This window comes from Emydura macquarii, unplaced genomic scaffold (genome assembly GCF_026122565.2).
Source record: "Emydura macquarii macquarii isolate MOO-44397 ecotype Brisbane River unplaced genomic scaffold, CSIRO-AGI_Emac_v2 contig_1790, whole genome shotgun sequence".
Lineage (NCBI taxonomy): Eukaryota > Metazoa > Chordata > Testudines > Chelidae > Emydura > Emydura macquarii.
Genome location: NW_027131927.1, coordinates 28,559,857 through 28,581,210, shown reverse-complemented (window position 1 = coordinate 28,581,210; position 21,354 = coordinate 28,559,857). Strand labels below are relative to the sequence as shown.

At 40.0% G+C, this 21,354-nt stretch overlaps 1 protein-coding gene across 1 annotated transcript in view; it reads right to left on the bottom strand.

The window, feature by feature from the left end:
* Window positions 1–21,354, bottom strand: part of BMPR1B (bone morphogenetic protein receptor type 1B) — a 376,117-nt gene that overhangs the window by 224,048 nt on the left and 130,715 nt on the right. The window contains exon 3 of the mRNA XM_067557217.1: window positions 8,834–8,914. The gene's annotated coding sequence lies outside the window, so the exon portion shown is untranslated. The remainder of the gene's footprint in view (window positions 1–8,833; window positions 8,915–21,354) is intronic.

Below are 21,354 nucleotides of genomic sequence, written 5' to 3'. Positions count from 1 at the left end.
GAATATAAAATGAATTAAAATGTGATATAAATTAAACATAAATCCTGGATCTGACATGCTTTGATCTGAGCTCAAACATAAATCCTGGATCGGATATCCTTAAATTTGTTGTTCTTGTTGAGGAAGGAAGGTAAAAAATCCAAACTTGGAACCAGATCACAATTCATAATTGGTCCAAATTTCTAGAACAGGCTGAGCCAAAACCTCAAGTCCAAACTCTCTTTCAACTTTGGGGGATTCAAAACACAGATTTTGCAACCTAGACCCTTCTCTAGTGGGGGAAAAAAAACCCCACACAAAGACACAAAAAATCAGGCAAATGTTCTCTATAATTTACTGTTGGGACTCTTGCAATCCTAATTATGATTCTAGGAAAATAAATTTGAGCTAGCTGCTGTGGAGCATCTCTTCACAGTGCTTTGTTGTCTGCAACTGCAACCAGCAGCCACAATTTACAAAGACACTTATAGGACTAGTGAAGGTTTAATCATATGTCTAAGTGTTCACAAAACTGAACCCCAAATGAGGAAAGACTTCACACAATGTAGAAATACTGTTACTACTGCTTATGCAATACAGACGCTCTTAGAAATGGCCAGATACAATAAATCTGGAGTAACTTCACTGACTTCAAAGGAATTAATTGAATTTACACCAGCATACCTGAGACCAAAATTGGCCCTATGGTTTGTAGCAAAGCAATTTTCTTATGTAATTTGCACAAGACAATGGAAAAGAAGATCAAGAACAGTAACTCAACAAAAATGTCTCACTAATGCTACCAAGGTCAGTAACACGAGCCCACTGAATGACACTTTACATTTATTTGGGTGGCAATTTTCCTAATTCGTCTGTTAATGAATTGGCTTGTTACTGCTACACTACCTTTACAATTCTTGCTGGCTTCTTCCCTCTTCTCTTGTAGGACTTAGTTAGCTCATATGTGCACTAAAACATTGCATAATTGAATACCTGATTGATGAACTGTGTTAAAAAAGAATTGCATTACATCATGGCTCCTCCAAGCATTTGATATACAATCTGTGTGTTGTAAATGCTGCATAATAGAGTTCAAGTTGTGGGTGGAGAGGATGGATGTGTAAATGGGATGGATGTGTAATAAGCAGGCAAGACCAAATAGCTATGACCCTGCTCAGAGCTTCCTACTTAACCCTCAGTGAAATCTTCCATTTAGTTCACTATCACTAAGACTATAAATCTAATAAATATGGATGGCCCAGTTCTGCAAATCAAAGTGGACTTAAACGCAGCAGAAATAGCCCATGTAGGATGTCTCTTGCATATGGGGAGCCCAGCTTTGCTGAGCTGACATAACAGCAACTGCACCGAAACCACTTTTGCTACCAGTACAAGGGGTATGGCCAGTGCATTCCTACTCTCCAGCAGGCCAGGGGGCAGCCAGCATAGCACAGAACCACCAGAAGACTGGACCAGTGCCCATCAGCTCCGAGGTGATATAGGGCTTAAAGACTACTCAAAGACTATTTTGTACCCACAGAGCTGCACTAGTTGCACACAGACTGGGTGCTAGGGTCTTGCCCCTATATTTATATCAGGCGACCTGCAAGGGAAATATAAAAACTCTCCTCTAATTAATAAAATATGTATTTAAGGCTCACAGTTTCTCAGTTACAGTGCCATTGTTCTACTGCTTACCATGACTTAGTATACCTAGTACTGCAGGATCAGGGTCTAACTTTTTAGCCCAAGTTTTATAGAAAAGCAGTCACTTAAACTACCCAGGGAACTGAACGGTAGGTTGAGCTGAATCCGGTCTTATTTCCTACTGAATTATAGAATCAGTTCTAGTACCATATTTTGTAGGTTATACAACGCCAGCTACTAACAAAAAAATTAAAATAGCTTGATCGGCTCCAAAAAATGAAAACAAAAAATACAACTGTTATAGTATAGACATTTTCATTTATGCATTTTCAGGATTCTCCACTCTATTTCAAAATACTGGTTTGTTTGTTCTTACGAAATAAGCTTGAATTATTCTATTTCTCATCACCCTGAATGACCACTTTGCAAAAAAATGAAGTTAATCCTAATAAATGTGTTTATTTTCCAATCTTCTGGATAAAACATCGACTCTAAATAGAAAAGCACTGGCTTTCATATGCATGTGTACACACACACACACACACACAGACAGACAAATAATCTGGGAAACATTTACAAAGTGTGCACCAGTAGCACAATCAAAGCTTAAGTCTGAATATTTCAAAAATGGATGATTAAATGTCAGCACCTACATCTACAATTAGACACTTAACTAAGGCCCTGATCCTGCAACTGAATACATACAGTTGGACTCCAGAGCCCACACAGGTCGAGTTACAAGAACAGGGCTGTAAAGCACATGTAACTCTTCCTACGTGACCAGTCCAGCTGAAGGCAAGGAGACTCAAGAAAATGATCTTGGAGTCATTGTGGACACATCCGCTCGATGTGAACCAGGAGTCAAAAAAGCTAATAGAATGTTAGGAACCATTAGGAAAGGAATAGATTATAAAACAGAAAATATTGTAATGCACTATATAAATCCAAGGTACACCCACACTTGGAATATTGTATGCAGCTCTGGTCACCCCATCTCATAAAAATATGTTAGAATTGGAGAAGATAGAGAGAAGGGCAACAAAAATTATTAGGGGTATGGAACAGCTTCCATTTGAGGAGAGATTAAAAAGACTGGGATTCTTCCATTTAGGAAAGATGTCTATAAATATGATAGAGGTCTATAAAATCATGACTAGTGTGGAGAAATTGAATAAGGAATTGTTATTTACCCCTTCACATAGCACAAGAACCAGGGATCACCCAATGAAATTAATAGGCTGCAGGTTTAAAACAAATATAGCGAAGTACTTCTTCACACAATGCTCAGTAAACCTTTGGAACTCATTGCTAGGGGATGTTGTGAAGGCCAAAAGTATTACTGGGTTCAAAAAAGAATTGGCTAAGTTCATGGAGAATAGTTCCCTCAATGGCTATTAGTCAGAATGGTCAAGGATGCAACCCCAGGCTCTGGCTGGCCCTGCACCTGTGACTGCCAGAAGCTGAGGCTGGATGACAGGAGATGGATCACTCTATAATTGCCCTGTTCTGTTCATTTCCTTTGAATCATCTGGCACTGGTCACTGTCAGGGACAGCATACTGAGCTAGATGGACCAGTGTTCTGACCCAGTGTGCCCGTTCTTATGTGCTTATGACTACACATGTGAGTAAACCTGTGCACATGCCTAAGTGTTTCCAGGACTGGGGGCATAGTTAGGTGCCCAATATGATTTAGGTGCAATATAATTTGTGCAAAATATCATATGGTTTGATATCATAAGATATCAGACAACTTTAGGCACTCATTTTTGAAAGAATTGACCTGTGACTTTAAATTATTGTTTTGCGCAATGAAACAGTTAACATTTCAGTGGAAGTTGCATAATAAGCACCTAAAATTTCAGTGATAAATCCCATGTGTCTCACGTTTTCAATTTTCATTGCCACTGAAGTCTCACAGAATGATGTCAGCTCTTTCTTTCAACCAAATCTAATTTAAACTTATGATATCAAACCATATGGTATATTGCACAAATTAGTTTTCCCTCTGCCACTCTCTAGATTTCACATTATAGTTTTACTCACAGACTAGAAAAAAAAAATGAGGGCCTGTGTTGAAGTGTATAAACCCCATCCATAGGTTGGAAGCAAAAGGGTACATCTTCTCTATATCCAGAACCAACACCACAATTGTCTGTCATGAATGCAGGAATTTGCAGTGTAGAAGGCTGTGTAGTAGCTGACAAGCTGTGAGGAATTCATTAATTCCCTCATGAAGGTTACAAGAGGGATGTGTTGTGAGAAGCTAGGGAATGAATCTGGTAGCAGGGAGGAAAGATGGACCTTTGGAAAGAGGGCTCCAGTAGGAAAGCGACCCATGGATGCATGATCTCCCTGTTTGAATCTCATCTGAAAAGAGTCGTACTTCAGAGCCACACTTTGGTCGCAGCTGAAGCAAGCCAGATCTTATTCCTTTTTCTTTACCTTCTGCTTGAGAAACGCCCTGTCGTATTGTTTTGGGACTTTAAGGGCCAAGATACTCTTCTGTTTTACAATAAAGTTCACCACAAAGGCGTCTGTACTCCATTTAGGGCAGTGTTTCTCAATCTTTTAAGTAGCAAGTACTCCCTAACTTCTGAAAATTTTAATAAGTACCCCAACACTCAATTTTCCACGGGATTTTATATTTACAGACTAATGTGAGCCATATGTTGGAAGAAGGGCTCAGTACATAAGGCTGTGATAGGACAGATGTCCGACCTAGGGTGGGTAGGGTTACCACCTTTACATCAGGGGTGTACAACTCAAGTATGTACCTGGGCTAGAGGTGATGTTGGCCAAAGCTAGGAGGCTTTGAGCGGCATGCCAATGCTGGGGGATATAAAGCACAGCACCAAATTTTTTGACATAGATTTGAGAGGAGGAAGGGGTGAGAGAGAGATAGGAAAAGACGGTAATTGATGAAATCTGGGGCTGTCATAATTGTCAATTTCACGGCTCAGCTAGTTTTCTGGGCACTGGGTTTTGAGCCAGGGATGGGGGCTGCCACCTGGCTGCCAGCTCAGGAGGTGGGCGACTGCTACTCAATCCGAGCTGGGGCAGAGGAGGCTTCTGCAATGGCTGGGACCAGGGATGTGGGCAAGCGGCTGCTGCCCATCTTCAAGCCAGGGCTCTGGAGGCTGTCCCTCGGTTTGGAGTCAGGGAATGGGTGGCTACCAGTCAGCTGTGAGCCCAGCTCACAAGACACAGGAGGCTGCCCACCTGGGAGCTGGGACCCGGCAGGAAGCGGGGGCCCCAGAAGCTAGCAGCTGAAGCCTGCCTTCCAGCTGGGAGTTGTGACCGGGTGGGAAGCAGGCTGTTGCTGCCCGCCTCCCCTTCACTCTGTTATTCCCCCGATACCCCCTGCCTGTGTCTCGCGTACCCCCAGGGGTACGCATACCACAAGTTGAGAAACTATGATTTTGGGGAGTACAACCATTTGCTGCTCCAGCTAGCTAGTCACAGAGCTAGTTTTGATCCTATGAAAATTAACCAATGAGAATTGACTGACATCAAAGAAATGCTAAAGTAGGGTGGAATTTGCACCTTAATTTAACTGTTTCAGAAACTGCTGCATCAGTAAGATGACAGGGCAGGTTAAGGGAAATGGTCAACAGATTAAAAATAGCTCTACTTAATATATCCTTGTTTGGTTATTTCATGTCACAATCTTAAGGCCTGAGTTTGCACAACTTACTCAGGCAACTCCCCATATTTACTGACTCTACTAGGAGTTATGCTGGATGGTTTGTCTCCACAGAAGCTGCAACAAAAACAAACTACAAAGGTGGTAATTCACACCTTTCATTACTTGGTGCAAGTTTGTGTAGAGACTTGTATAGAAATAGGCCACTTTTTCTTAAATAACTTGAATTGGCATAAAAAAATAAAAAATTTAAATTATACATATTCCCTTTTTTCATATAAATATGTACATTTTTAATCCCTCTAAATTCTTGGTCTGAAATTTAGACCAGTGCCGCGCACCTTTGGTCCCTCTCGGTGATGGGGCCCGCACTGAGCTGTGGGACCGGGATCGTGATCGGTGCCGGGTGTCATCCGGCACCGGGATCCGCGCTGGGCTGCGCGCCGGGGATCAAGTCCGGTGCTGAACGCATCGGGTCTGGTCAGGCATCGGGATCCGCGCCAGGCTATGTGCCGGGGATCTGGACCGGTGCTGAGCGTGTCGGGTCTCATCAGGTACTGGGATCCGCCCCGAGCTGCGTGCCGGGGATCAAGACTGGTGCCGCACTGGGCTCGGTGCCAGGGTGCGAGGTCCCGAAGTGCGATCCTCACAGGAGGCGGAACTGTAGCAGCGGCACCTTGCGCATAAGCCTCTAGACCACCCTCGGTGCCACAGTGTCAAGGAGCTCGACAACTCAGAGTCGGAGCTGGGAGGAGAGCCCGCACTATCTACCCTCCATGACCATCTGGGAGGAGACCTGGACTCCTGCCTCGACCACCCACCAGGGCAACCCAGCGCGGGTTTACCCCGAGACACCGGTCCCCACACTCTTGGCTGAGGGGGGAAAGGAGACGCGGGCATGCCCATCGGGGCTCGAGCTGCAGCGAATGCCTCCAGTGTTGATGGCCCTTGCAGGGGCGCTCTCCCACCCCCAGGAGTCAGGGGAGGCTCCCTGCGAGGAGATGGCGGTGCCGGAGTAGTCTCCATGGCACGTGGTTGGGGCATCTTCGAACTGGCCCCCAGCCCGACAGGCGGCGCAGGGGAGTCTTTGCGGGCAGCCTCCTGCCGCTTCTTCTTCCTCGGCACCGAAGGTTGCTGCGGTGCGGGCGGTGTGCTCCACACCGAGGTTACGCTCGGTGCCACAGGGGATCGCGTCAGTTCGGAGTCCGATCGGAGCGCGGACTCCATCAGGATGGCCTTCAAGCTGGCGTCTCTCTCCTTCTGGGTCAGCGGCTTGAAGGCCTTACAAATTTTACATTTGTCCTTTCTGTGCTGCTCCCCGAGACAACGGAGGCAGCAGTTGTGAGGATCGCTCACAGGAAAAGCCTCGCCACAAGCAGCGCAGGCCTTAAAACCGGTTGAGCCAGGCATGGCCCAACCCTAAGCCCCTGAGGGCTAACTATCTATTGTTCTAACATTTAACTATTCTTAATTAAACAACTATACTTAACACTATCTCTAACAACAAGAACGATGAGAACAGGGATTGCTACTTGCTGTTCAGCAAGGGGCAGACATTCCAGCAACCGTCAATGGGCAGAAAGAAGGAACTGGGGGCCCTCAGGGCTGGTGGCACCTGCTATACCGCGACACAAGCGCGGCACTCCAGGGGGTGCCGAAGCCGGCCCTACGGGGCTTGCTAAGGGCAAAAAAGTTCCAGGAACCAGTGCACGGGGCACTCATTCACCTATATTGGAATGGATATGAGCAATCACTCGAAGTAGAACAGCCCGCATACAATCATGAGTTTTGGAAGAAGGCTATAACACTTGCTGACCTCGAACAGAAAAGTGGTAAGAAATTCAATGATGACACTTAGTAGCCCTGATCCTGCAATCAGCACCATGCAGGCAGACAAACCCATGTAGATTCAAAACCAACATGTCAAAAGGAAACATTTCAGAACTTTGCCTTTAGAAAGTGCTAAACTTTTTTTTTTTTTTTTTTTTTGGGGGGGGGGGGGGGGTTGACCGGGGGCATGTTCCTAGCAAAGATGTGAAGATGATGAGTTTGGAAAGAGAAGAGAAAATAAACTACTATTTTAATGCTCTCAAATATATTTTACACTAGCTTTCTGTACAAATATGGTATAAAGTTGCAAAACACCTCTTAAAAACAACACTCTCTGTATACATTCTATTTACTTACAATGTAAGATTCTCAAGGCAGGAACTGTCCTATGTCTTTGAAGAGCTCCAAGCATAGCATTGACATTTAAATCACAACATGCCTACTTTTATAAGGGAACATTACAGTTTTATTTTAAACTTAATAGACATCCAATTTTTCCTTTTCAAAACCTGGGCCTAGATAACAAAGCACCGGAGTCTTATAAAGTTTCTAACACCAAATGTAAATTAAGCAGTGAAATTGCTCTAGGAAATGTTCCAAGAATGCAAGCCCAGTGGAGTCTCAACATAATTTCTATATCTTAGGCTCTGATTTTTCATGACATTCAAACAACATAACAAAATATCATACTTCACTATGGAAGATTTTCAGTTATTTCCCCAGTTGCAAGAAACTAATGGCCCTTTGCATGTAAATCTCAGATTAGTACTGTAAGAAAAGAAATGGAAACAATGGTAGATGCACTGTTGATACAGTAGCTCAGAAACTGAAGATCTGCCTGAGATGCTAGACCCTAAGATTCATATTTCATATACCATCATAGCAAATACTGTATACTATTGTGAAATTTGTCACTGATTGCTAGGGAGGAGTGTATGCTGGTTACCGGCATTGTACCTATTTACATAGAAAAATGTCAGTGTTACTAGTGTAAAAAGACAGGATTCAGTTTTACTTTCTGTGCCAGCTGTCATTACAGGAGTTTATATCAGCATCTCCAGTGAGTACAGAACCTTCCCAGTAGCAATCTCAAGTAATTATTTTATCTTTCAACAAATCCACTGAAAAGCTCAAAATCTTTCCTCCCTTGCACAAGTCAGGGTTTTCACTGTTTAAACAAAGAACTACAGGTTTTTCCAGGACAGAGCTACTACTTGTTTATCTGATGGGAAAGATCAAAAAATGACAACCTCGTTCTGAACAAATGCTATTATTCAGCAACACCACCAAAGAGGAGGAAGAATGTTTCCTGACTACAAAGTGTAGATCCACCAATTCTTGTCTGAATATCTAAAATGGACAGTGACAGGCAGGTTAAGCCTGTGCTGCTGATATCCTCAGTGCTAACTGCGGAGCCACAGTACTGATATTTACACTTCGAAGATTTAAAAGTGTAACTTCTCAGTTGGTTCTGATTATTATATCTGAATGCAACATCCTACCCTTCATGCTTTGGATGCCAGCCCATGTATAAGAACAGAAACCATCTCTACCCATACATTTTCATTCCATTACAAAGTGGCATATTTTCAATGACTCTTATTTAGTTTTTCTTACTGCAAGTCATCAACTGTAATTCTTCTGTGTTTGTTTCATGCTGGTGCTCAATAATAATAGCTATATTCCTTATATAAAAGAAATGATGGCTTCAATTAAATCATTACAGTCCTTACCTGCAGAATTCCCAATGTTCAAGAAATCTTCTTGTCACTTTTGCGTTTAAAGTAAAACAAGAGCATTCCCCAGTGGGTGACCTATAATAGAACAGAAAGACATATCAAGACCACATAATACGGTACATTTAACATGAGCATCAAATTACACTTTAATAAGAAAATTAACAGTTAAACAGTTAGCTGTTATTTTGCTGTAGTATGCCTTTTATGGACACATGTGCCAAACAGTAAATGTTTGGCAGGAATCACGCAACATGACATGCATATATTAATAAGAGGTACCTTTCCCCTCTTTCAACCTGTACGCTTAGACACAGAGATGTTTTGATTGCCCTCCATTCCCTACTTATAAGGCTCACGTTGCAGTTATATAAATTAAATAATTAAAATCATGCTGACAGTACATCAGAGTATTTTTATAACTAAACAACACAATCAATAAAACTAGTCACTTGAGTAAGAACTGTATGATTGAGACCAAAAAATATTCTAAGCTGCTGTCAACTTCTAATGAGCCTTGCCAGAAAAAAAAAATCCTTCTGATTTTAAATTTATATCTGATTACATTTTATTGAAACCTAAATATTAGGGTGACTGAAGCCTAAATATTATTTCACAATCTGTAATGTAGCTAAACAAAATAGTATTAGCGCCAATTTTGTTAATGCACAAAAACCAGTAATCACACTGCAAATAATAGACTTTCAAATTCAGGTACCAGGTAGAGATTTAGGTGTGCAATCCCCTATTAAGAACGGAAGCTGTGAGTTTAATCCTTCACTTGTCATGCTGGACATGTTCCTAGGTATTTCAACCAGTTTCCTGACTGCTATTTAAAATATATATATTCAGTGCTGCTCCTGTATAAAATAAATTTCCGTAGATTTTCAATGATCATTTACCATTAGTTAATGGACATTTTAGTTGACTTGACAATTATGGAGTCACAAGGGACTTGATTGTGACTGTTACATTGTGATGATGGTTTTGTTTTAGTGCTGCTCTTACCAGACAACTCAGATCACCCGTTGTGCTCCATTTTTTTAAAACATGTTTTCCAAACACAAGAAAGTAACACACACAAGACTTAGGACCAAATGATAGCTGTTCCAGAGTGCTGGGAGAGAAGCCCTAAAAGCCCATTTCACACTAGATGCATCCATAAGGAGGCCTCTTACACCCTCTGAGAGACCGGTTCTGCCCTCCTATTAGTGTTGAGTAGAAGCTTAGACCATGATCCTGTAAAAACTTCTTCACATGCCCAACTGTAGCAGTGTAAGGAGTCCCACTGAGGAAGCCACACAAGAATGTCTGCAGAAAGACCTTACTCTGCAAGTGGTCCCCTGAAGACTCATTATATAGTTAGACAGTAAGCTCGTAACAGCTTTAACTCCACTGTAATCAGTTGAAAACAATGGGATACTTATGGGAGTAAGTGTCTACTTGGTGGGAGAGTGTGAAATGACTGGGCCCAGAGCATGAGGGGGGGAAGGGGAGAATCGAAGTAGACTAGAGCTGCTGGAAGCACAGCGTATTTATTTCCTGATTTTTTTCAGGCTGGAGGGGGAATGGGGTAAATCAAAATGGCTCTGAACAATAAGATCCAAAACCAAATGAGTAAAAAAGTATAAGATCCAAAATTAAAAGTTTCAGTTACATCAAAATATGGCAGCACACAAAATATGGCAGCACACAATCACAAAGTGAGGGATGATCTACCATTGCCCCACGAGTCAGGAAGAAATGTAGATGTAACTACAGTACAAACACCAAAGAAAAGATGACACTTCTTTCCTGCAGTATGACTGTTTGTTAGTGAAGCCCAGTTTTAATGGCTCATCTCAGTGCAGATCAGCAATCATAGTGGAAGGCCAAAATTAATAGGGCACCATTTCTTTTCTCTAAAACGAACCATTTCTGTTGGCCTGTTCAGTGTCTAGCAATGGCATGACTAACAATTGTGCTGAAAGTGTTCCTCTTTGCAGCTAGAGGGCAGCTAAATGTCTAATTCAAATTCAAGTCTTACTCAAGAAAGTAACATTTACAGTACAGCAACACTACAAACAGGGACATGATAGTGTCGTAACATTGCTCTTTTAAGCAATGTAAGAACAAAACAGTCAATACTGATTTCTGAAGATGAATATATACAAAAGAGTTGTCTGGTACATTAAGGCCAGGTCTACACTAGAAACTTTGGCCAACATAGTATTGTCAATCAGCAGTGTAATTTTTTTACATTTCTATATCGGCAAAATTCCTAGTGTAGACACATTTATACAGACCTAAGAAGTACTTTTGGCAGCATAGCTTATTTTGTTCTGCAAACTGGTCTAAACTACACTGGCAATAGAATATTTTTGGCAAGATGAATCTACACTAAGAGGGTTCGCCATCTTAGCTATACCAACAAACCTTTTCTAGTGTAGATCTGGCTTAAATCCACTAAACAATTAATGTATTTTCTCTTTTCTTTCCCACTTCCTTAATTTTCATAAGTCAATAGTACTCGACACCCTATGTAATTCCCAGCCCTGCCATTCATGAGACAAATTAATTAGGCTGTTAAAACATCAGTTATATCCTGGCACTACAATTCAGGTTAGCACCTTTAGCAACCAAGTTCTGACTCTATAATTATGCTGGCATTTGCTCCTGGGAAGTATGGAAAATAATTACTATAAATCTCCAGTTGACCTGGAGGCAGAAATAACCACTCAAGTCAAGATCAGATGGACTGAATTAAGCAGGATCTCACCTTCAGTCAGTTATCTCTACCCTCATCACTAGATGACCTCAGAAGAAATTGGAATAAAAAGACAAAAAGGCCTAAACAAGGCAACAAAAGGCAACCCCTAACATGCTTTAAGGAGAAATACGCACTCTTATAAATCTGGATTTATAATTATGTGGTAGTAAGTTGTGATAGACGAATACGAATATTTATAGGAGTTCACTACAAAAAGTATAGAATTCTGAGAGATCACATTACTATGCCCATATCAATTAGCTACCCCAGGGTAGACCGAAAGCATGTTTTAAGGGAAAAAAATAGTGATTTCTATATTTAATACAGCACATTCCTAGAATATTATTATATAACAAAACAAATATCTACCTTTTCTTCTGAAAGATAGTTGGGTTCATTTTCACTGAGATAATGGCATGGCAGATTGTTATACTGTAATATTTTAAAAGTGGAAGGAGACATCCCAAGACCATGAATGAGACTGTTTTTCAACTAGCTTTTTGCTTTTGACTTATCATCCATGCCCACAAGAGAGAAGATTTTGACACACACATGCTTTACTGAGCAGTCAAAAATGATTGCATACAAAATTGTGAGAAGAAATATTTGTGTGAACAGCATGGATGTTGAAAATGATAATTTAGAATAGAGGTCAGTTTTTATATTTGTGGCCTTTTTAATATTAAGAACAAAAGAAAAATTAAACGGGAAAAAATACACAATCATTACTTTAAAAAGGAGACCCCATCATGGGGCATACAGTGGTGGAGATAGATTTATTCTATTTTATTTAGCATTGAGGAAAGATGTAGGATTGGCAACCCCAGAGACTACAGTCCTATATTTTTTCCAAGAATAAGTACAACAGAAACAGTAGCAGAGACACTGCCCTACAAATGTACCTCAACACTGCTCACCTCTGAGGGTGAGGAAACTGTTCTTTCCCCACGCCTTTTTAAATTTTCAGCATCACTGCAGAGACTGCTAATAAAGGTGAAAATTACAATCAAGTGTATGTGCTTCTTGAGATGCGGACACTATCTATAAGAAACTGAAACAAGGTAATCAGATTACATAACAGTGTCAAATTTTTCAAGCTTGCATTCAAGCATTTTAAATAGAAGCTTGAACTACACCCACTACCTTTTTAAAACGACATTCCAACAACTCTGTAGTGGGTGAGGCATAAAAATCTGAATAGGATAGAATATTAGGGGCATGTTTTAAGAATCTTTTGCTAACTCAGTGGCTCAAGAGATTAGAAATGGGATTCAGAGCCTTTCACCACTTGAAATCCAAGCCAGGTTCATAGTGGCTTAAAGGCATAACCATCTAATGGATATTTATTGACAAATGTGAAATGAGTTGGTGGTTTCAGTCCAGTTCTTAGCAGAGAGTATCTTCATCAGAAAACCCTCTATCCCAAATGGCACTAACTTGTTGGCAGGGAGGGCCAGGGATTACATGGGAATTTAGAATTTAACTACTCTCCGAGTCTCATTTCCAGAGATGGTACTTCTAGGTTAGCATGCAGGTGCGTTAACAATTCGATATGGAGAAGGAAGTGCAAATTCTGATCAATTTTCTCACTTTCAAATACTTTCTTTTGTCATTAAACTCCTGCATTAAACATGTTCAAGCTCAGAATACTGCAAAGGTGCAGATAAAAGGAACTCAGTCTAAAACCAGATAGTGTCAACAAATTCAAAATGTTAGTGTCATGCTTTTCTTGCCCGAGTTAAATATATATAATGGGGAGAATAAATTGTGACTATCCACAAACATTTTTAAATGCTTTACCCATGCTAGTGTCTCTTTTGTGTTTGCTTCTGCTAATATTCATGCAATTGACTTTAACATAAATGTTCAAGGGAAACAAATTTCAAAGCTGCTTATCCAAGAATACATAAAAAAGGTTTTTTTTTTAAATTCCTATTGAAAGTTGTGCACTCAGTGAGCCAAAAAGAATAAATGATATGACTTCAAACCATTCACTACCAAACAATACATTTTTAAAAGAGACATACTCACATAGAATTACTTAAGTAACAATCAGAGTAGAAAAAAGGAGAAATATTTCAAACAATAATTTTGAGAAAACTGCAATCTGAATAAGGATATGCTGCAACCAATGAAAGAAGCTAAACTCAGACAAATTGCGAGTTGTTCAGTTGGAGCTAGTCTCTATGCTGGTTTGTTAAAATCATTGTAGTCATAATGCTGTATTTACTAGACTGTACTACAGTTGTAATGTTGGTCAAATCTGAATGTAAACAAGTGAAATTCTGATACAAATATACAAATAAAAATCTTCAAGTATTTCAATAGCACTTAGGAGGCCCCAACCTCAGAGATTGGAGCCCCACTGCGCTAGATACTTGTACATGCACATTATAAGAGGCAGGCCCTAACCCAAAAAATCTTACACTCAAAATAGACAATACAAATGAAGGATGGGAGAGTGGAAGTAGTATAATACCCCCACTTTATTTTAGAGATGGGGAACTGAGACAGAGGGACATTAAGTGTCTTGCGTAAGGTCACATAGGAAATCTGTATGCTCCAGAATTGAACCCAGTCCCAGTTTACTGTCTTAACCACAAGGCACTGAAACCATCATCAAGTACGGATGCTCTAGGAGCTACATAGGATACAACATTGCTCCACTGCTCTGAGCAGCATTTTGTCATTAGCTACAGCTTCTGACAGACCAGCTTATCAATTCCTCATTCACATTCACAATGCACATGCAGGTCTGAAGTAAAGTGTGTTAGCTCCAAACGTTGTGATTTGAGGATCCCTCGTTTGTTTTAGCAACTGAGTAAGAACTGAGGAGGGCCTTTTTTCCTTTACAGTGTCATACATGTATCAAGATCTTCACAAAAGACACATTTGAGACAAATTTATTAATTCTTTTTGGAAACACCAGGTTGGCTGAGGGTTGACATTTTTTTGGCATGAACTTCTAAACTTAAAATCTACAGAAGCTTGGAGGAGACAAATTTTATAGTCCCTGATGCCGGTTCTCAACCATCCGTAGTTCTTTTTACCCAACAATATCAGGGAGGTGCAAGGGCCAATACATGCATCCTGTAACTGCACTCAATGATAATAAAGTTATAGTATTTACTATTAACTTTTGCCAAAATACACCATAAAGTAACTACAGTTATTTTCCTATTCTAAACATATCGAAAATCAGGACATCCTGGATAAGTGATAACTGTTGGCTAACACTGCTTTTAGCAGTAGAAAGCCCTCTTTTAGCATTTGAGAGAGTGTGTGGGAATGTACAGGGTATTTATAAACACAGACAACAGATTGCACATTTTCCCACTAGCAGAAGTATTGTTCACAAATCAAAGGAGTGTCACAGCTTGAAGCGTCAAATTTCCTTTTATGTGCCATCGTCAGCCAAATAAGGCCAAGTAGTTTTATTCTGTATCTGATGACTAAGCAGTAACATTTTCAAGTTCCCTAAGTAAAGAAGTATGTGAAGGGAGAACAAAGTTCTTCTGACTAGTTTGGCATGCTAACAGTACAGGAGCAGAATCTAGCAGAAGAGCCAGGAGATTAGGAAGTCAGACTGGGAGTTGGTCTCCATTTAAACTTTCTGCAGCTCAATACAAAATAAAATGTAATTGTTTTGTTATCAAGAAGAGTTCATTCACAGAGATTCTGATCTCACACTGATTTTATCCGAGCATGACCAAATCAGCTCTACTGGAGTTGCAGCTGTCCTCTTGGTTTTTCTGCTGTGAGCGCAGGCTCAGACCCCTAGTCTTATCTTTGTCTGCAGATTGCACACAAAAAAAATGTGAGAAATCAGATATAATAGTGCTTGCATCAACTGAGGTCAATTTTAAATGCATCTTTATAGTTACATAAAAGTTCTTTAATAAATAATAATACCATCTAGCTCTTACATGATGCTTTTTTTCATCAATAGATCTCAAAGAACTTTACAAATGGTCAGTATCATTAACTCCATTTTCCAGATTGGGAAACTGAGGACAGAGAGGTGAAGTGACTTGTCCAAGGTCACCCAGCAGGCTGCCAGTTTCAGAGTCAGGAATAGAACTTATATCTCCTGAGGCCCAGTCCAGTGCTCTATCCGCTAGGCAAGAAATCCCCTTCCCCCAACCCAAGCTGTAAAACTTACCAATACAAATAAAAGGGGTAGGAATTTCTACATATTGACTTGATGCTTTAAATCATGATTTGAAACAGAAGGATATCCATTTCGCCACTCAGTATGGCTGTACATTTTTGCAGAAGGGATGACTTTGTGTCCATTGTGCTTATACTTTATGGACAAGCAAATCTAATATTACATTTTATATATAGCATAAGCACTAGGGCCAGCTGAACAGTGTCCATGCATTACCTGTCTATTGGTGCATTTATTTCTTTCTATTTTCAAAATGTGCGCCTATACATCTGCTCTAAGTATTCATAGTATGTGTATTTCAAACTTATCAGACTAATAGGAAAGTGAGTAAGTAATATGACATGCCTAATAGAAACACTCTCATCGACTTTTATCAGACATGCTATACTCTTTTTTTTACCAGCAGTTACCACACTATTTCATGGGGAATAGGAAGTAACTATGGTATTTCAGATATCACTGTGGAGTTGTCTGTTCATAAGAGCTGACGTTATTAGTGACCACTGTATATTACTTTTGATGATGGATGTTTTGTATTATTCACTTGCAACCTCAGATAACTAGCTAACTAAAGAAATATCAGGTGATTTTTTTTTGGCAACATGTCTATGTAATACTGCTGAAATATGGAGGTTACTTATAATGATATGAAAAATATCTTTCTTTATTCCATATACAACATTAGTCATTTTCTCCTTGACCCTCTCTCTCCCTTCCCCCAAGACACACATACGCAATCATTATAATATCCACAAAATGGCTGTCAATATAGTGACACTTTAAATAAGTCATAACAAAAATGAATCAAATAATGTCAGTAACTCAGCAAGGAGTGCTGACTTTGGACACAATTACAAGCTTTAACAAGGCACTCAACAGAGAAATAACAAAATGGATCCTAAAACTTGCAGACTAATTGGCAGGTGCTTCTCAACCATGAGACACAGTGTAAAATGTAGAATCTGAACATTTCTCGTGTTGGTATCCAGTGTGATATGAATAGCGAAGTTTGTGCAAACATAATCCATTCTTTCAGGATATGCAGAATAAGTAGTGTTTATACTACAGTAAATAGAAATGTGTTCATAGATGTATGCACACGTAGATTATCAAACTCAATCTGATTGGCAGAGCAAAGATGTGCCTGAGGTAATGTGATTTTGATCTAAAACACAAGGTTCAGCACACGATAGTGCCAATAATGCAATAGACATGAAGTCTAAACAGCACTTAAATTTACACCCAAATTCTGCATGGCTCCCAGTAACTTCAAGTGCTAGCCCCTCCACACGCATTCACAAGGGTTGAATTTCATCCTGAAATTAGTCTACCCTAAATGTAATATCTGTGGCATATTTCCTTGCTCCTCTACTGTTTGTAGACTTCTTAGCTACATTAAGCGTCTTCTACATGATCATTTAGTCCATACAAGCTGGGATGTAAATTCTAGTGCACACTAACATGTCACACACTAACTGGCCCATGTGGACCCTGCTGGAACACACTAAAAATTCCCTTGTTCGTGTTAATGTAGTACTTTTGCAAATGGGACTACATTAATGCACACTAGTAGGGAACTTTTAGTGCACACCAGCAGGGTCCACATGGACCAGTTAGTTCACTTGTGTGCCCTAGAATTTACACTCCAGCTAGGGAGAACTAAGGGACCAGGTAGATAGTCTGTAACACACAAAAGCAATGTAAACTGTAGTGCTTTAATAACGTTTTCACAGAATCTAGAGACACATCTCTTCCCTTATCCTCCCTTTCTATCTATGCAACTGAAATATTCATTATACAGTTTAGAATGAAAGACACTACAATATGACACAGTACAAGCAGAAATAAATGATCTATGTCAACACGAAGTTTAACTCTCTCTGCTTTCCCCAAGATATCAAGATTTCAGATAGCCTTCACGTTACTATTTCCAAATCCCCAGAGAAGTGCAAGGCATCTTACAGACAAACCAGAAAGACAGGTCCCTATCTTCAGGCACTTATAGCTGAGAGACTCAGTTTGCACAAACCAATTTCCGTAAGTAACTCTCTCTCATGTGAGTGGTCCTGATGTAGTCAACAAACCATTCATATACAATTGGATAGTACTGAGGGATTCAGTGTTATGCTGGAAGATGGAGGGCTTCTATCAGCCATGTCTTTGACCTACGGGCAATCACAAACCTTGCTGAAGCTAGGGTGTGCCAGCCACCTGCTAAATGAGGGAACAATTAAATGCCCCCTTTGTTCACTGATAACTGAAACAATAGAAGCCACCACACAAAGACTAGAATGAATGCAAATACAAGGGCTTGGGATTGATTTGATTTGCAGCTGCTTGTGTGTAGGTAAGAAAGAACCAAGACAGAAGACAGTGAGAGCATCAGGAGAGCTAAGAGACACAAGAAATGCACTTGTCACATGGCCATGAGTGAAAGCCAAGAGAGAGAGCTCTTTGGGTAGAGTACTGGCTGGAAAGGCAAGCTTCGAACTGTCAGCAAGGAAACTGACTCCAGTCTGATGCTATCGTGTTCAGCAGAACAGGACCATGTGTATATTCTTTGTACACAAGGTTGCATCAAATAAATACCTGACCACATCATCAATTTCTTCTTCTAATGGAAACAACCTTCAAGGCCCCAAATATTGACTAACCACCTAGGCAAAAAGGGGAACAGTACCACTGGTGAGCAGCTACTGACACAAATGATCCTATTCATCTCACCAGATTTGCATGTATGAGAAATTGCTCACCAGTGGGAGCAAGAGGTTCAGAATCCAGCCCATAAGTGAGTGTTTGAAAGTAAGTAAGAGTGTGATGGACCTGCACCTAAATTATGCATAGCTTTGATTTCTTTAATCGACTTTAACAAATGAATCAATCCCACATGGAATTAGAATCTTCCATTTTAGGTTATTAATTTAGGACTTTCCCCCAGATCTCAGGGCATCTGAGTAGTTACAAAATGAAGTGCCCTGCCTCCTCTACATCTCCAGGAAGGAATGATATATCAGAAAGTCCAAGTGGACCTTACTTACATGTTCCCCTGCTGTTGGTTTTCCCATGGAAAATGCACAACAAAGCCCTACATGAGAAGCAGATGTATTGTTCAGCATGGATTTTACTAAGTGAAAATCACACTGGGGCATGGTTTGAGAATTTTTTTTAAATGGTGTGTTTTTATAGATGAATATAAAATACATATTGGAAATTGTTACCTATAATAATCTTTGCTACATATTAAAAGTCAACTACAATTACATAAGAAAACAAAATCAAAAAATAAAAAAATATCCATCTAAAAACACCCTATAATATATTCAAGCTTGAAATCCGTGTTTAGATCATTAGAAGAATACCATTTACCTCGGGAGACAGTTACTCTTCAATTACATGTATATAAACAGTAATACAACTCAACAGCACCATGTTTTCCCCACATCTTTGTTTCAGACAGTTGACAAAGACTCTGCTGACAAGCTTTGCAGAATGTCTGGGCTGCCAAACCTGAATAAATTTGACAGACTGCTCCAGCAATGATCTACAAGAATAAATTCTAGTTCTCTCGCTCCAAAGATATGTTAAAAAAAATGTGTGAGGTCATCACTAAGGCTATTCCAATTTGTAATTTGCACTCTATAATTTTGGTCACTTAAATATGTCATCTACTACATGTTTACTTGAAAATTCTTGAATTTTCATGGTATGGTTAAGACTATAAGCAATTTACTCCTGTTTCATAAGCTTAGCAAACAAATGGCCCATATACCAATGCATTACCAAAAAAAACTGTTCAAATTTACAGGGAAATAATACTTATTTGCTGTGAAATGTCTGAGCTCATGCCCTTCACCATGCTATTTACTCCAAAATGTTCAAATATATATGATTTCACTATGTTCGTGGAAACTCCATACATCACTTGCTCTCCCATACCATACTCCCCACTTTCTCTTTTAAGTTCACAGACAGGTAGGTATTTCTTCCTATTGGTATAAATGAAAATGTTGTAGCTAAAACTCATCTGTGTTGGGAGGGGAAAAAACCAATGATCATGACACTGAAATGCTCGTGCAAATGACGGTGGACTTAAAAAAAAATGTTTTCAAGCATCAAAGTCTCCAAAAGTAGGAGTCATCTTGCACAGCAGGGAGTAGAAATCTGTAATTATTATCAGCTTGTTGACATGCTCAGCCACCTTAGACCACAAACGTGTTCCTCAGGCATTAGCTGTAATGGTGACTTGCTACCAAAGAAGCCAAAACTACATGGGTCACTGTCTTTTCCTGCTCTGCAGGAATTGCTACAGCCAACCTACCCACTGAGAAGCTGGAGCAGAGACATGTCTTGTCTCAATTCCCAGGCAAACTGGATGGGGGCTAGTTTGACCTGATATCCCAATTTTATAGGGACAGTCCTGATATTCGGGAATTTGCCTTATATAGGTGCCTATTACCCACCACTCCCTGTTCTGATTTTTCACACTTGCTATCTGGTCATCCTAATGGGGGCGCACATCAACAGGTTTTTCACTAAACACTGAGAAGGCAACGTAATAGAAGAAACCAGAACCTTTGGGAGGAAAGGGATGTTTTAAGTTAAGATCATGCCTATCCAAACCAATCCCAATATATGAAACCTTGAGGTTCAGCCAACACTTATTTTACATGAATTTCTGCAATGGTTTTGCGTTTTATCTTATGTATTTTCCCAATGCTGCGTCATTCTGACAGAACATTAATATCATAGTACAATACTCTACAACAGAAATAATAAGTCACAATCCCTATATTGCAGTGTGACATCAACATGCCATTTTGTCAATGACTCACACTACAACACTATATGACAACACACAAAACCCCCAAAACACCACAGCAAAATTAACTTGAAACAAGTGTTGGTTGATGCCCACAGCATTCTTTGTAAATCAGGAATTGGTGTTGGTCCAGGTAGTATTAATTAGGAAGCAGATCTTTAAAAATAGCCTGGAAAACTATATCAGTAATTTTATATATAAAAACTAATTTCACCAGAATGTGCACATAACTCTCTAGTGAACAGGGAGCTAGAAGAGGCCTACCCCAGACACAAGGCCTCTAGATTATTTGGAAGATGATCCCCTGAGCAAAATTTCATGACCTTAACAAATGTGTCAACCTGTTTGAATTGTTGTGGTGGCTGGCCTGAGCATCTTGTTCCTCAGATCATTATGAGAAATTCCTTACCTTGTTGTAGTCATATCTAAAGGACAGGAGTCAACTGGCAACAGTTAACACCATCGATTGGTGTCCCATGGTCAACTGATTTAAATGCAATGTTCAGGGAGCTCTCCAGTGACAGGCCCAAGTCAGAGTTCAGACCCCAAAATAAGATCCAGATTTGAACTTCCCCAATGTTTGAGGGAATCCAAATATGGTTCAAGACCATCTTCAATTCCACTATCTCTACTCACCGTTTCTATTTTTTAATTTGAATGTCTGATTCCCCTAATCAATTGTCCCTTTCACACAGCAGCAGAGGAAGAAAAAACGTATTTTAAAATACGCCAACATGATGAGTGAGTAGGATCTGAAACTACTTTTAATTTTGTTTATT